Here is an 18845-nt window from a genome sequence, read left to right on the forward strand (position 1 = left end):
TTGACACATGAAAGACATGAAAGAAAAAAAAATCCCACATACAACGATGGGCGCACACTCTTTCAAAGTACACTGGGTCAGGTGTGGAGTGCCACAAGCAGGTGACATGACTCAGACAAGAGGAAAACAAGAGGAAAGTGGCCTCGAGGGACTCTACTGACAGCCTGACGCTACCTGCTGTTTGAAGTAGCACACACATTCAACCCCAGCTATTCATACCGTAATCCCTGTGACCGTAATACTACATTACTGCTAAAGCATCAAAGTTTACTCGACTTTGTATAAGAAATACAGTGTGGGATTATGTTGAAACGTCACTGTTTTCCAATGTAAAGCGATTCCTGTAACCTTGTCTTAAAGCACTGTGGGATGTAAACAACCTGTCTGTAGCAGTAATTTGATATATTTGCAGAGACATACAGATCATTTTTAGTCGTGTAATATGTTGAGGTATCAAACAAGGCCAAGATGGTCAAGATTTCTCCTTAAGGGAAAGTGTTGTTAAAGCTGTGCTGTATATATTGTGCAGATATGCTGCATTAATGGGTGAAAACAGAATAAAGATAAAGAGAGATGTTTCCCCACGTCCAAGGTGGAATAAATCAGTCATGGTGTTAATGCAACATTCAATACATACGGTGACAATACTGTGAAGTTATTTTTAAGATTCAAGGTAACCACATCCTTTACAATTGATATAATAGGAGTAATGCAGTACAATTATTTGAATAGAAATCGCGGAGAGGAAAACAATGCTGAATGACAGACAACAGGTTGTTTCCGCAAATGCACCAAAACGCAGTGTTTATGACAAAGCCCCCTAGTGGCCGTGGTAATTATGACAGGAGCAAAGGACATCTGGTGATTAAAGAGCAACAAAGCAAACAAACCTTAATAAAACATCGGATTTTAACACATGATACAGCTGTATGTTTTCTATTTCCACGAGTATGCCTGGCCACGATCATCCCCAAACCTTGATTATGTGTTTTATTATTGTAACCATGATGGCGAAGCTCCTTAACCTGAACAGAATAGCGAGTTTAACCGAAACTACAATGTTTTCCTAGACCGAACCAAACCTTACTCTTCGCTTTACTGCATCATAATACAGTGATTTTTGATCTTAAATAAGACTTATATATTAAAACAAGTTCACAACAATAACATACACAACATACATTAGATGACAGAGTGGAGCTGGTGGATGTACTGCTAGTTCGAAACATTTTCACATTGCAGCAAATAAAATAAATAAATAGATGTGTTTCTGAAAAGATTTGAGGCAAGAAATAAACAATGCTGCATCTTGATTTATGTTAAGTTTTCCGAGCCTAGTGGACTTACTGAGAATGACTTGTCAATCATGCCTTAAAGCTTACCCCGCTTTTTACTCACTTCACTTCACAAAAAGAACATCATCCTCTATGGCCGAAGAACTGAACTAGCGATTGAGATGTAATAAATTACAAGCCAAGTGTGCAGCAAGTTTGTTTTTCAAGATAAGCTATCGTATCATGGTTCAAATATGCCTGAATGCAGCTTCTGACTGTCTTGTTTTCAGTCTGTTGTTGGTTCGAACTGTTTTATACTGTTAAAAAATGAAACCAGGCCAGTTAAAGCACCGTTCACCTATCTGCAACATAAATATAGCATCATGACCCTTCCAGTGTGTTTTTGTAAAGTTGTAAAGCTTTTTTTAAAGAAGTAGCACACTGTCTATTACAGCTGAGCTGTATGTAATTATGCTTTCAGTCACTGGTGAGAATCTCCAATGCGAAACGCTACTGGCAGCACAGCTTTAATGATTCTGCATTAAAGATTTGCTAAGTCTTGAGCTGGGCACCTCGTCTGTGCAGAAACTAACTGGGGTCTTTGTACCCCTCTGGTTCTCCACAAAGGCTTGTCGGTACAGTGCAAGACATAGTCACACTTTCTCGCACGCATAATGATTTTCCCTGAAGCTTGTCGAAGTAGTGTCCTTTCAGACAACCGTAGTCACTGTTAACACACATGCAGACACCTTCCCGACTACTGTATGTACTGTATCCACCTTCAGAGAGAAGTCCGGATTAGCGACAGACTTACTTGAAGAAGAATATGTATGTAAGGGCCACTCGTCATCTTGTTGACACCCAAATAAGTCATTACTGAGTTCTTAATGAGATGAAAGGGAGCAAATTCCAATCAAAATGGCATTTTGAGCCACAATGCCCCTTTCGGTTTTACTCCTCCGTAATAATTAACATTACACTCAAGCCCTGGCAGATGAGGACCTTGTAATGAGGGTAGTGAAGTAATGATATCCCATTATGACATGCAGATCCCTTGCTGAATGCACTGCCAGAGCTACACTCTGTTGAGGCGGGTTACTCCTTCAGAATACACTTAGGCAGTCGCAGTCGAGTCCTTCATCCTCATACAGCTCAATTTAAGAACGTCAATATGACCAAGGGCACCGGCAAACACAACTGGTAATTGAAGCAGTAATCATATTACATTCAGGGCCAGGTAATGTTCATTGCCTTGCTATTGAAATTGATTTTTGATGCACAGGGAAGACAATACCAAGTATATTAGCAACAAGGGGAAAAAGCGTAACCATGATAGGTCGCAATAATATGAGGTTGCGTTGGGTCACTGGCTTATTTTTTTTAATTCGGTGTTCCTCATTTGAAGCTAAACAGAGAACAGGGGATAAGAGATGTAACTGAAAGAGAACTATGATGGGATGGCAAGAGCAAGAAAGCTTTGAACACCTGGACGAGACAGGTGTATCCTTCTACTGGGAGCACCCGACACACATGGTTTGTGACAAATCAAGGTTGCAAGGAGGAGGGTGGGGGTGCCGTACGGGGATCAAAGAAAAAAAAAAAAAAGTGACAAGGACCTAGGTTGTCCTTCTTATGCAAGGTAATTCAAGTTTCAAACAGAGGCCAGTAAATCCAGGTAATGAGAAAAATAATCAGGTCACCAAGAGATAAAGTTAAAGCTGTGACATAACTGGTCCATGAACGCAACACGACTCACCGCTGATCAGAAAAGACAGGTGCTGCCATCAAAAACAAATTAACATCATATCTCTGTATAACAGTAGGTGTGGGTTGCTTCATTATTATTATTTTCTTTTTACTGAAGCCATTTTAAACCATTCCAAGCCATCTGTTGAAGACGTAGCAGGAAAATGCCTCTGTGATCGACTGATTCGATTACATGGTTCAGCTTCTTTGCTGTGTATTCATGAGCGCAGGCGTACAGCAGCTGAATGGCATGTGTTATTACGTGACGTTATTTATTGCCAGGTCAATCCGCTGAACTTAGATTAGCTTCCGCTCAAGCTTTTTAATGAGTTAAGGTAATTGGCCATGTCTGCTTAGAGCACCTGTGTTAGTCATAAACAGTTTGCTGAAGAGAGAAATAAAATCCTTCTATCTTTTGGCTTTACAGAGAATAAAAGTGTAAACAGGGCAGGAATTGTAGTTGGATTTTTCGAGTCATTTGTTGTGACTTTTAGCGAGGAATTAACTGAGCTAGGTATTCATACTTTCATGCATTTACAGTCCAGAGTGCCCACACAGAAAAAAAAAATGACAATAGCAAAAAGCATGAAAAGTAAAAGTTGCCTGCTCCCTGTTAATTCTCCCTATTGTACTGTACAACATTTCCAGAATGTTGCATATGCAAACGAATCACATTTTCATCTGTGGGAGTTTTGACCAAGCCCAAGCTCCCTTCTCTGCTTATCCTTCTCGAGTTTTCACCATGCATGCTGCCGCTGATAGTGCTCTGTTGGGTTTTTATGTTCGGTGTCTTATCGGGTCAGAGGATTCCGCCGAGGAATGGCGGCATTGTCGGCGCTGACCTCCCCAAAAGTCACACAAAAAGGAGCTAAATTGAGCGGTGGCACACGAAAAGCTCCAAGGAGAGCCCATTTGCAATTCAAAGGCAAATTAGCAAATCAAACACTTTGTCATTGCCAAAGGAAAATTGATGTTAAAAAATTGAGTGACAAGTATTTAATATTGAAAACTTACCTTAATCAACACATCATCAGCCAAAAAAAGTAATAGCACTCGAGGGAAGGTAACATTATGACCTTGGAGGCTTTTTTGAATGCAACATCATCTACATAAAGACAGATTTGGAGGTCATCACTGTCATATTCAATCTGTGGAGCGACTAGTCAGGATAAATCACATTACAGAAATATCAATGACAACTGCCCTTGTACTAAGTCAGTGCCTTCCTCCATATGTACTTAGGTTTTCTGAAGTAATCAAGTGGCAGAGTCTCGCTAAGATGAAAGTAATGTGAATAATAAATGAGATGAATGTTAAGATCCCAGACGTCGGTAGATGCTCAACAGTTGAGACAGGGCAGTGTCAGGCACATCAGAGAGTATATCATTATGCATCAATCAAGCATATCTATCATTCAACACACATGCAAAGATGGAGGACACGGTGAAACAAGACGAAGACATGGTATCGACTCTGTGAGGATGCACTCGGACGCAGTGGTGCGTTGATCTAAACGCCAATGCCGGCACAGGATCGCCCTCACAATGTGACAGAGGCTGCATGCTCATATTTTACAGGGTGTAATGATCATCATCTCACCTTAGCGCAGAGGTCTACAAATTTTGATGTGAGGTGCAACGCTGACTTGTTCGGTCAACAGCAGTTGCAGAAGTAGCGGCGGCTTTGACGATCCACCGACGTTTTTTCGGTCGTCTGACATAACGGGTATTGCAATGAACCATCTGTCTACACGGGCCATGTAATGGCTCGTTTCACTTGCACTGTATGCTCATAAAAACACCGTAAGTGTCTTCTATTATAGATGCATAACTACAGAAGATTGTGCAGGTATTGTCTATGATGACACTACTCTAAAGGCTGTGCCTGAATGCAACCTGTGTAGAGAGAGATAGAAGCTGCTGCTCTGCTAATGTGCTGCTCATCCTATGCCACCTATACAGATATATGTGACAGCGTATGGACACAACTAAGATACTTGAAATAACAGACAAATAAAGTGATTTTTGATACCAGGGGCATTGCAGCCTGAAACTACACCTTACCAAAGGTGACTGTGAAGTCAAACAAGGGCTTATACTGTGTTGCACTGCATTTTGCAAAGACAGGAAAGGCCCTCAGTACAGTTGTCCCTCACTATAATGCGGTTCACCTTTCGGGGTCTCGCTGTTTCGCAGATTTGTTTTAGTGTACTTTTGCATGCTTTTTTTTTTTTTTACAGCGTACTGTACAGCATTGTGTTCGGCATCCTGATTGGCTAAGGGAGTACTGTACAAAATGTGTTATATGTTCTGCACTCGGAAAAAAAACACCTGCACCAAGGCCTTGAGAGGAAAAAGCCGTTACAGCGGAGCGGCGCCTGTACAAAGAGGCACCGTCAGAAGAACTGTGAAATACAGTTTCATTTACTTATACAGTATTGTACTTATTTTTGTTAAATATGCGAAAGTTTGAACTTTGAGAGTGTTTAAATAAGAGAGAAATGTGAGAATATGTTAATGTCAGTCTGAGAAAAGTGTATAACAGTGTGTGGTTAGGGTTTTACGGCCTTAAAACATGTATAATAATTGTAAAAAATAAAGCTGACTACTTCACGGATTTCGTCTATTTTTAGAACGTATCCCCCGCGATAAATGAGGGACCACTGTACTGCGAAAACATTGTTTTTAGCATGAGTAAGATTAAGATATTTAAAAGTTTGTAACGGTATAGTGTTATTGAAAGGGAACTGAGGAGGCCAACAAACGTTTAGCTAAAACTGCCAAGATTTGCTAATTAGGCATGAATTCATGGCAATCCATCATGCAGTTGGGATATTTCAATCTGGACCCAAATGTGGTGAACTGACTGACTTTGTCCATTCTTTCATTTTGATGTATGTGCTAGGTATGTCATCATGCCTTCCATGAACAGCCTGCCATCTCTTCTTTAGGGTCTTTGATTGATGATCACAGAAATTCATGACAGTAACTCAAGTTCACCTCTGGAGCCCAATCAGCAAAGACACAGGCAGTGTAGAGGATGGGCTGTTGAGAAAAGTCGAGTGTGAAAGAGACATAGGCAGTGGTTCCTCTTGGTAAATGAGCTCATGCCTATGCAAGTGACCTGTAATTATAGATAAAAGCCCTTTGCATCAGACCATCATCTGCATCATTGACTCTTCTGCTCTTGCTTGGACTCTTAAATCACTTATCAAAAGTAGCTGGTACAATTCCCCAGGTCCTCATCTTTAGGCGTCACACCTATTTTACATACACCTATTTTACATGCACTTTAAATAGTCTGCATCTTCATTCAATGAATGCTCCTCCATGGTGACTCTCCAAGGAGAAGAGGTTCTTTTTTTTTTGCCCCCCTGTAGAAAAGCCACATCTTTTAAGAGTGAGAGTGATTAGTGTGTGAGAGCATCTCTCTGTATAATGGCAAAGAGTGAAGGGAGATGGAGATGGTGGGTGAGAGGACACCGGCATGTGTCATTGTGAATCCACCCGCATAGTTGATGTCAGGTAGTACTGCAAGAGAAAGCTGCAAAGCGCGGAATACAATACGATATAACAAAGCCATTTAAACCTGTTGTCATTGAACACATTTGAAAAGAAATCAGAGTTGTTTGTCTCCTACGGGAAGCAGAGATTGTTGTGAAAGGAGCAGTGATTAAAAAGAAATCATAGCCGACAACCAGGACGTACAATATTTACCTGAATCTAACTGTAGTAATACATACAAGCACTATTTGCAGTTTAGTTAATATTTTACAGGACGGTCTTTCCTTTGAAGTTGAAGGTCAACGTGTAGTAGCTGGTGAAAGTTTGATCCCTACCACTCCAGCTTTGCATGAAACAAAGGACTTTTTCAGGAATACCAGGAAAGAAAGAAAAAAAAACTCAGAATATTTGTGATTAATCAGTAATTTCACAGTGGATTATCTTGACTGTTTGATGTTGTAATGGGGTTTACTGTGAGACTACACAACATTAAGGTGGAAGCACGACTTATTCTTCCATTTACATTTGCGTGTGCCTGAGAGCAACTTTGATGGCCCTTTTCAGAAACCTCTCATATATCAGAAACTTAGCCGTTTCATGTCGTTTCAAAGACATTGGCAGCGATAAATGTCGGGTTGCATCCTCAAAGGGTTTTAAAAGCCAGACAGGAAAGGTCTGGATCTTTCATCTGGCATTCACTAAGTGTACAAAGAAAGGAAAAAGGTGTTGAGAGAGCATGCACCGGCATTGATGGCGACAGGGGTGGGTATGCCCTCCTGTCCCTGCACTACATGATGCCGGATGCAAATGGTCAGACTCCCCCTTGAGTACCTGCGTGCTTAAGCCTCCCAGCATGCTTTCTTAAGCGACAGAACAGATTACAGATTATTGAATGAGCCACTGTTTGAAATACTAGTCTTATAGCAGAAGTCAAATTGTTGGGAATTTGTGTACCATGCATCAACTAAATTTCATCTCTTGGCCCTTAGTACTTTACAAAAAATGTAAGATTCACTATATACTGACATAGATACAGATGGAATTCAGTAGTACAATCAGAAATTGTATCTTTTTTTGACTACTAGCAATTACTAACATTCTAGCAGACAAATACTTAGCCTGCAGTGATCATAAGTAGAGTATTGTGGACAGTGATGAGCTCAATCTACCCTGAACATCAGAAATAGCCTAAATATATGGACATCATTCACTCAGACATCAATGCAGGGAAGTTCTTGAAAGCAGAAGAAAGTCAAAAACAACACTTGTTCCAGACAGGGTATGCTTTTGAAAATAAAGTAAAGTGACGAGGTAAATGCTGGATAGTAGCGAAAACAATGGCCCTTGTACATACAAGCTAACACCTTCGGAAGTCCTAATCGTATTGTAATTGCAGACATTGTGCACACAGCATGAGAGTACATAGCAGAATGCATCATCTCTAGGTTGCATGGCAACAGCTGAGCCCAGGTAGCAGGTGTGAGTATTATTTTATTCAGGAAGTGTGTGTAGCCCCGTGCTGGCATCCATAATGGAGCCAATCCTTCAGGGCTGCATGCGGATCTCCAAGCAGCTTGAGCCCTGAACGCAGAGGTGCGTTTGCTAACACAGGGGTTTCATTAACCCCCGTGTTAGCGAACAGTTATAATGTTGGCAGCTGCCAGATGGGAACTGGGATGGTGGGATGGTTCACGTCATCACATAATGTGGCAGGTGTTGTGCAGGAAAAATCCTGCTTGCTTAATGTTATTGTTATGAGTGGGGCAACAGTGATAGGTATCTCTCGGGGAATAATTCTTCAAATTAATTTTTTTGCAACTCAAGATCAATTTTACTGACTGATCTGACAATGCTTATCAAATAACAACTTATTGTTATTATTGTTATATTGTATCTGTAGCCCTATACTGGGAATCAAGGGTGTTTGTAGTTGTTCTGAAGGGCCACGGTTGAAGGTGGAGTGAAAGCCAGCCATCATGAGGGGTATCATTTAAATATGTGGGGTTATTGCACACATTCTTTCAGAGAGTCTACCCTGAAAGACATTCATAGTGTTGCTCTCAGTATTCACATGAAAAATGATAGAAATAGATGTATAATAAAAAAGGAAGCGAGGGAGAGAAGCTCAGATCCTGGCTCCTTTCTCACCTCCACATATCTGGCCAATCACGGCACGGAGTGGGTGTCTGACGTCCAAAGGTAGTGGGAGGACGAGGTTATTTCTCCAAAGTTATCTGAACAACTGAGAAGCAGCTCTGACAATGTATACTTTCCCCTTTTAGATGGAGTGGAGTTAACTCCAAAAATCTGTTGAATATTGGAGCCTCCTCAGCCTTCTCCCTAGACGCACGGGTAACATTTTTAGCCTGTTTCCAGTGCTGGGTAGAACTCAACTAGATGCTGTATTTTACATGGGTTTCTTGGCTCAGAATTCAAGTACATGTACGGACTCAACTATAAAAAAAAAACTTAAAACAGGCGAAGGTGAAACATTGCATAGCAACAAAGGGCAGACTGGGGCAAGTCTCATTCGTAAATCCATGTTTCCGTAAGTAGCTACTTATGTGGCCGCTCATGCTCCATAGCAATGGATGTGCCATTGTAAGAACACTGGGCTTCACCTCTGGTGATTAAGAAAAGAGCAATGTTCGCAGAATCACTCACCGTGTTTTGATGCTGGTCGTCATCCTCTTCATCTACATAATTATCCCAATGTGCCCTCCGCTCTCTCTACATCTGATGTCATGGCAACACATGCACACTCACTATTAGGACACCAAACCTCCATTCCCACCACACTCAAAGTTCAGGGTCAATGTTTCTTTCATTAATTGGTGTCTAAAGCTCGAGACAAAGGCCACAAAAGCAAGATTATTGTAGGTTTCGTACTCTCGGACTGGGACAGAAGCAGAGATGTGGAAGGTGACAAATGTGTTATCCACATTAAATCTTGGGTCTGAGCATCCAGCAGAGGAAAATTGATAAAGCCTTAGGTGGTGGTGCTGGTCTGCAGGAGTTCTGACCATTTTGTGTGTAAAGTTCCCACAATTTATAGACCCCTGGTGGGATAAAGCAAGACCTTTCAGCCTTTGCTCACTTTTTAGCCTTCTTCCAGGAAATTATTAGTTTTTGGCTGAGGTCCAGGAAATGGTAAAAAAAAAAAAAAAAAGCCATGGGGTTATTCTTTTTGGTGGTAGGAGAAAATACAGTATTTCTGCACAAACAGAAGATGCATGGCTAAAAAGATAGACGGATAAGGACCTCACTGGCGCAATCAGACCGCCAATAAAGCGCCAGCAGTGATTGCGTGCCAAAGTAGTCTTCAAAGCCAAACACGTCGTGCTCCAATCCAAGGCAGCTGTCATGTGATTTGTGGGAATCCAACGCAGTCATGAGTCCAGTTGGAAGGGCAGAGCCTTGCAGCATTTAGAGACAAAGCCATCTCTTGCCATTGTTTGCCACGTTGTTGGCTCTTGGTCGCCGTGCATCAGTTGGCGAAGGCGGAGATAGCCAGTCACAGGTTTCACTGTTCCCACATTGACTGGCTGTGCATGTATATTCAAATTTATTGGATCTATGAAGATGATGTCAAGCATACAAAACCTGTTGGATATAATCTCCATAAAATAAAGTTGCCACTAAGACCTCTTAAGCGTATGCACTTGACTCCCTCTTACCTCTTTTTTTTTCCCAGACTCCTTTCCAGTCAAGTTATCTCAGACCCCAACTGATTTCATTTCAGTTCAACTGTGGATTTCATAAATACCAGATGTACTGTGAATGTCTGCCTCTGTGCAGACATAATTTAGCTGTCACATGTATGAGCTAGTCATAGCCACCTCATTCTCCTCTATTGCCAATATTTACAGAGTAGACAGTGGTCAGCGTTCATCCTGGACCCTGCAGAGATTAATTTCCCCAAGGAAATTAGCTACTGATGCACAGCATTGTAAATTTCCCATGTATGGTGAATTGAATTACCTAACCTCCATCATTATTTACAGAGAACACATATTTTATGCCTGTGCCAATTATAATATATTTTGAATTATAGAATGCCTCCTCCCCCCACAATCTCCCTTCTTAAGGGAGATGGGGGACGTACAATTTATTGCCAGACCTGCCATCACATTGAGTAATGGGCATGACATTTGCATTTCCCCAGTGGGTTTTGAATAACATGTTTTATTCTATTTGGATAGCATTAAATCGGAAGTGTAGGGCTTTATGGTTAGGAGGCAGCTCTTTTTTAAGACGGACTCTACAGATGACGAGATGAAGAGCTGATCTTCACACGAGTCTTTCAAGTTAAATGCACTACACTATGACAGCCTGTGTCTTTAATCTAATAATACGGGCTCAAAGTGCATGAGTATATGTGTGTGAGATAACTTGCCGGGCGCTTGTTGGTGGGGAAATGTGTCAACAGGTTTGTGAAGTTTTTGCGTTTGGTTGTCATTGTTTCTTATAATTATCTGGTTGAACATTTTCAGCAGATGCAAAAGTATCAGCGTGATTCTTCCCAATTCACAGTCCAATTTTAACTTGTCAACAGTACATATTGTTGTTTTGTACAGTATGGTCCCATACGTGTGAAATGTGTATATTCTTATAAAAGAATATACAAACCGTATAGCCTGTTATACTAAAAGGGTACCTACTATATGACGAGGTATATAAGGTCAAAAATGTATGACCTGTACCAGTACACTGGGCATAATCAAGCGCTTTACCAAAACTTTACATTACTCTACTCATATGTGTTTGCAAATATAGAATCTAAATGAGGAATTATAAGAGTGAAGTAAATAGTGTAAAACAGGTAAAAATTTTGCACAAGATAAACAATTTAAATTATGTCCTTGGAGAGATCTGCTGCTGTCTTCGTACTGACAGCATTGATCAGCCCAGGGGAATCATCTCCACGTCTCCAAGTTTCAATTCGTCCCCAGTTCCCGTGTGCACTCAGAATACAGCTTTTGCGCATATTTTCTGATTCCTCTTGTAAATGAGATGTTGCAGACACATTAAAGAATTTGGCGTTTTTCCACAATCCTCCTGCCATCTGCTCTCCACCCTCAACCAAGATGCTTCTTCTGGAACCTCCCAACCGTTAAAGCTCAGTATACAGTTCATGGCAGTGTATTGAGAGCATTCATACATCTTTCTCAGAATCTTTCATTTTATTTGCAAAGTTATTTTATTTTCTAAACACTGCTGTGTCTCTAAATTGGAGTATTGTTGTGACTAGGACTAAAACCTTTAGACTTGCTTGACACTCTCCACAGTCATCTCGACAAAAGATGACAGATTTTTACCTTAGCAACAGTGAAGGGAATGACAAAAACAGCATTCACCAGAGCGATTGTACTTCTTCCACCCTGCCAGCTCTGACAGGAATGCTGTAGTTTCACTCATGGTTGAGCAAAGACATAAAAAAAAACACAAATGCAGATCTATGTGGATGATTAATTGAAGTGACAACATTCTTCTAGCCTTTCGTAAAGAGGTTGCCGGCATGACTATGGCTGTTCAGTCACACTGTGAGACACTTTGATCAGCCAGCATGTATGATGGTGACAATTATGTCCTGCGACACCTTTTTGTTTTCCTGTTGAAAATATGTCATTTATTTCGAGAGACAACTGTCAGGAGTGTAGAATGACCAAGCCTAATATTGCACGTGTTAACATGTTTCTTTGAGGTATCTGTCTCAGTTAGACAAGTAACTGTTAATGAGATGAAAACAAAATAGAACACTTGGATGCACATTGTGAATGTGACAGTTAAAAACACCAGCTTTAATAACTGGTCTTCCTCACTCCCACACCGCTCTCATAAAACATGCTCAGATGTACAGATACAGTGCACAAACAAGTGGCATAAATCGCACAAAAAAACCAGGGTGGAATCTCGTGATGCGGTCTTAAATCATGATCTGACACCAAGATCTGACAGTGTGTAACTTTGTGTGATTGGATCGTAAAAATCGCCTTGAAGCATCAGGGCAAACGCTGGCATTAGAGGTGTTGACGTGGGTAATATGGAACATAAATGATTTTTCTATGTGGGTGATACTTCGGCAGAGGTGACAAACCCCCTTGACCTTCTACCAAACCTGACGGATACTGTACAATTGAAATAATCAGGATACAAAAGCACCTTTATAATGCTGCTCAAAAAGTGTGTCTTCATTCTAAAGTGAATGAGACACGGTCATTAATGTCTAATGCTAGGACCCCACAGAGCAAATCTCTGACAGGTTGTGGACACTCTTTTGGTCCATACTACATGTGGCTTCAAATCCCATCAGGAGCGAATCACAACTGGACAGTTGTTAAGTTGCTTGGATTTGGGCATTTTACCTTTGTTTGGGCTGGACATGGGATGTTTTTTATTTTAGAAATTGACCAGATTCTCGATGACGTTTCAGTCTGGCTGCAGCGTCAAAAATAGAACAGCTCCATATTCTTGCAACATCTCTGCTGGGGTCACTAACATTGTCTAGAATGGCTGCAATCAACTTCGGCAGCTGCAGCACACCTGGAACTCAATGCCTTCAATGCCTGGTGGAATTTAGCTGCAACCCACTATCCCAGAAGCAAATGTAGAGAAATGCAGTCCATCTTATGACACCTCTAGTGATCAGTCTAGCTACATAAATGTGTCTTTTTAAATACCACATTAGAAGAATGTTTGTCTGCTGTAATTAACCGTCTTGTTGCCCCTTGATCACTGAAAAAGAAACAAGGGTGAAGCACTTTGATGTTATTTCATTTAAATGATTTGACATTGCTGAATTAGCCAGATATTGCTCAGATGAGAGATCAGATGTGAAAAACAAATTAAACTTATCATCACCAATCAAACCTATTAAGAGCTGTCCCGGAATTTAGGCAACTTGCCAGAACCATTTAAAATAGTTATGTATGAACTGTCTCATGACAAGTCAAACAGATATCTCTGGGCAGCAGCAGTGTACTATTGGAGATCTATATACAGATGTCATGTTCATCATGTCCTATGGAAATAATGATTGACCAATTTGACCTGAGCAGAATAAACGTTGCTAGAAATGCTTGCTGATAAGAGACTGCACAACAGTTCTCAAAAAGTGCAGATAGCGATCATAATTTATTTCAAATGACTACGGGAAAGCCACAATTTTACAAGCCAGCCAGTGATTTTATAAGTCTTATACTGCGGAGGAAACGCTGTGGTGAACTCTACAACATAAACTGATAAATGGTAATAACATTGGCCGGTGCCAAATGGAAAGGGGGAACTCTCGCACTGACAACTAGTGTTGCTTCAGAGAATGAAAAGAAGTCTGAGTCCCAGATTTGTTCATTTGAAGGCTTATTAGCCAACACGCCAGACAGTGGTTTGTAATAAGTATTTATCATTGAATGTATTTGATTTATCACCAAGAGATGTTGCAACAAAAGATGACACAGGTACAACCATTGGCTTTGGCACCCCTGCTGTGACGCCGGACAGGCTCCTTTCAAACTGATCTTTTCATCACAGGAGTTCATTAAACTGTGATTTAGAAGTTGATAGGAACTATCAGTTCATAGTAAAACTATCAAAATGTCAAACTCACTCCTGGTAATCTTTTTTGTATTCAGTATTTTTATTGGTGTGCACTCATGTTTTCAATAAATGCGTTTTTGTGGCGCAGAGATGAATTGATGCCTTTAAGTGACAACTCTAATTGTTGCTTCTGCCTGTTAATTATCTGTCTTTTTGCCTGTTGTGATAATTGTTTATTAAAAGCAATGTTTTTTAATCCTTGTTTATCCTGTGTAATACTCCATGACACTGGCTGTCACATTGGCATTCAGCACACTGAAGATGAAGAAGAAACTTCAAATCCATTGTGATAAACAAAGAACACGAATGACGGATTGTTTCTCAAACAATAAAGGGACTTTATCCATCAAAAAGCTGACTAACCTCACTCTTTTTCTTACTGTAGGTCCGGTGAAACAGTGTGTACGTGGAGTCCTTGTATGTGGGCGGGGTGTGAGCAATGTGTACCTGTCAACTTATGTAAATGCGACTCTTTATTAATGGCAGGGCAGTGGCTCTGCACCAATGAGTGTCGATGTGTCGATGGGGGACGGACCTCCCTTGTGACAGTCCTGATTAGTGGTTGTGCGCAAGGGGTCATTTCAACGACTCTGCTCCTACAGGAGGGCATGCTGCATTCACTTACAAAACCGCTCCACTATTTTCTTTTGACCTTAAGGAAGGCAAAAAACAATGAGAAATTAAAGTAAAAGAGAGACGGAAGAAAATCCTCTCTGTAGACGACAAGTGTCTCGAATATTAACTCTACGGGTAAAGGCCTTTGTCATTGTCATGGGGCCTGCATCCCATATCCTCGAAATTTCACAGCTTGGCATGAAAATGGCTTCAGAAGTTTGGAATATGATTAATAAATGTGAGGCCAATTCATCTGAATCCATTTATAGAAATCCTGATTGCCTGCTAGTTATGATATCATTGAGTGAGCAGGAAGAGGGACATTGGCGGTGTGACATTGTCATTTTCAAGTCTAAACTGACACCTGGGGCCCACCCGGTATCCCTCCAAATTGTCTGACAGCAAGACAATGGATGACAGCTTGGAAAGAGAGTGTGACCACACAACGGCTTTGATTGGACGGCCAGTGGAATAATCAAGCATTTCAGCTCCCGTTCCAGAGACATTATTTGCAATTTCAACTTTCATTTGATTCATATAAATGAATTTTCATGTCGAGTCGGGAACCTTTTTGGCAGAAGAATGAATGTTTTCCAAGATTTTCTCCGTCCTCTTTGTAATGATTTAGTTCGCCATGGGTTTGGTTTGATCCTGCTTTCATAGCTGACCTAGGGAAGGGAAAAAAGGATCTTCACGAATGCATCAGAAGATCTTAATGTGGACATTTAAGAAGTTAAGCATAAGCCAAATCCAAAGCAGCGACCGGCTGGGAAGAAAAAAAGTGTGAAATTGTAGAAAGTTGGACTGCTTTGTTTATTTCAAAAGCTCCCCTCTCTCCCTGGTAGGGATTTCTGAATGCGATCTTAATCTCTTTATTATCTTTGAAGGCATTTCACCTATAGGACCTTGTGAATAAGCCTAATCTGAGGAAAATAGCAAAATATTGAGTTCTGGCTGTGACTGATAAAACGTGCTTTTTTTTTTTTTTCTCTCTCTCGCTGTGTTCCTTTCTCCCTTTTGAGGACAAACGGGCTCCTTTTAACGGCTGAAGAGCGCAAACCTTTAATCATAAGGCAAGGTGACCGCACATTCTGGTTATCGGGCTCGCTCAGCATGCTCCTGCACGCACACACACACACACACACATATGCATACATATATGCATACACAAGAATGTCCGCACATGTACCGCATGCGCTCTCAGATATGTACAAAGGCGCACAATACATCTGCAACCGCATAGACTCTCACCCACATGCTGCATCTACATATTATAGTGCATACACACACACATACATAACTTGTATTGTTTTTTTGGCAGAAAGTTTGAATCTGCCTGTTATATAACACAGCTCCTCCCTCCTCCTCCTGATATACACGTGGAAACATGCAGGGAACCACTGTATGATAATATATTTCTTCCTCCACATTGAAATTCTGTAGATGTCAGTTCAATATTTCCCTCTCCTCTAACTCGCAGGATTTCAAAAGATTGTCCCCAACTTCGGGAAGGGAAGGAAATTGCTTTTAAGGAGAGGTTTGGGGCTGAACATAAACATAGTGATGACTCTGATTTGGGACCATGGTTCCATTTTTTCGTAGGTTCGGCATATTTCTTTGAGAAAGCTGCATTTGGCCGTAAGCCATTTTATCCACATCCTATCAATTTTTAAAAGTAGAAATAAGCTTGTGAAATGTCGATGTTTACATTTTTTTATCAATTAAATGAAATGTGCATTCAAGCTACGACTGAATGGGTCTAATAGGGACTTTAAGCTTAGTGCTTAATTTGTCCCGCGACACAAAGACGATGCTGATCTGACAGCTCGGGGGGGAAAGAAAAAAAGTCATGAGACTCTTCAAAACCACAGTGCCCCGAAGCACACTGGACAACACAGGCCCTAACAAGACAGTAATCATAAACAATGTTACTGTATACTGTAAGCAGAATATTGTTGCATCTAATGTGACAGCTGGGTCTCGGGTACAGACACACAAGCCCAAAGCCATGGGACATGCAGGTTTTCATTAGTCATGCTTTCACCGACACCTACTTGCTTAGCCTGCGCGTCTTTCTGTAAAAATATGACAAAGGAATTTAGGCGCCAAACAACAATTGCAGACATACAGTTCACCAAGATCAATTTCCCCATCACGTGAGACAATACCACCATTATTGTTATTAGAAAACACAGGGAAACGTCATCATCCTCTCTCTGATTTCAATGATGGATGCACTGATGTGATTCACCAGATTGGTATCAATGCTGATGCTAACCCTATAGAGAAGATCATATACCCACCATGTGACTGATATACAATCCACACAGTGAATTTAGTGAATATTTATACCCTTGGTGACTTGGTCATCTGGCCGCTGTTGACTCTGTTTCAGATCCCTGACCTCATGTTACCTTCTGTAGAAATAGATGAAAAGAGATAAAATTTTGGAAGGGGAAAAAAAAGTACATTTATCAGAAAAAATTGAGCATTTCAACTTGATTTCAAGTTTTTCTCTTTATTGTACTGGTCTTGTTGTTTTACTGCTATAAGCATCTGTGTGCTTTTCTATGCTGACGATGCTCTGCTATTAACAAGTGATCATTTCTGCCTTTATTCAAAAACCAACACACCACTGAAAGATAGACACACCCCTTTTCCACTAGCCTACTTTAAAAAAGTATATTGCTACCTGTGCTGCTACTGTAGTATTAGCATTAAATGTTAAATAACTCATTAAATAAAACTACATTTACCATCAGGAGACACAGTTACTTCCTGTTCTGGTGTTGCAATTGTTTATGGCAAGAGAGAAAAGTAAATTAAACTGAAGCTGCTGTTTTTGGCGCCCCTTCAAAGGTCACGGAGGTCAGTTTGTGACTCAGTTTTTGATTGATTTTGATTTCTGATGTTGATTGCATTTACTGCCACGAGTGAATCGTCTCTACTTTCCTGTCTTTATTCTAAAATTGATTGAATTTGTTGGAAACGAATGTTCTTGTGACGGGACCCATGCTGTTTGCTGATAATTAAAGGGAATGGGAAATTAAAGAATGACAAAAGAATGAACACTGAATATTCAAACACATTTGGTGACAGACTCTAATGATATTCACAACTTACGAATTCCACAAAAAAAGGCATAAATTAATTCATGTATAAAGTCTCTTTAGTGATTTGTAGCTTGATTCTTTGTCCATATTTTATTGCAAACAGATGTTCACACTTTACATTGGCAGACTATAAAACAATTCTCTGCCGTACATCTCCATCTCTTTTCTCTACGTCTCCCTCCACCTGTCATCCAAGCAAGGCAGCTATGGCAGCTGTGTGAACAAAGTGTGACACTGAATCGCAACTTCCATCATGCCCCGTCCCTCTAGAGGGTGACGCTCAGTGGTGACCTCCTCTCTACCTAGATTATTTCCACAGTTCCACCACAATCTCTCCCACCAGGCATGGTACACCCACCTCCATATGGCATCCTCAGCTCGGTACTGTTCCCCTGGGAAGCCAAAGGGGTCTCAGTTTGCTATTTGCAGACAAGAAGATCGTGTTGGTGTGCATGTGTGAGGCGAAGGTGCAGACTGAAACTTTCTCGGTAAAGGGAATGTCAGTTTTAAAAACATGATTTGGCAGCCGACAAGATAAATACGACCACAGTCTCTGGACAGCTTGTCTATTTTTCCTTTTGGCCCTGTGAGGAACTTGGAAGATGAGGTGGCAAGAGGTTGTCAGAGGGTGAGTCAGAAGGTGCTGTGGAGTTGGGCTGAATGATTTCTAGTGGCTTTAAAATATTGCTCGCTGGGAATTTATCGCTGCCTTACAAAGTCTTTGGATTTTAAATCACACAAGTGCTTATACGGGATCAGATGATTGTATATTTAGTATTTTTTCTTTCCATTCTCTTACACTAGTAAGGTTATACGGTAATATTTTATAAAACAATAAAGAACAAGTAACAAATGACTCCTGATGGCACGTGGCCATCTTTTTACTACTGATCTGAGGTATTTATTGCAAGCAGTGGCATGGAAATAAAATCTCTGACATCCCGTCATTTTGGCATGGATATCTGTTAAGCTTGTGAACTTGTTTCTACGGGATGTTT

This window comes from Larimichthys crocea, chromosome XIV (assembly GCF_000972845.2).
Source record: "Larimichthys crocea isolate SSNF chromosome XIV, L_crocea_2.0, whole genome shotgun sequence".
Lineage (NCBI taxonomy): Eukaryota > Metazoa > Chordata > Actinopteri > Sciaenidae > Larimichthys > Larimichthys crocea.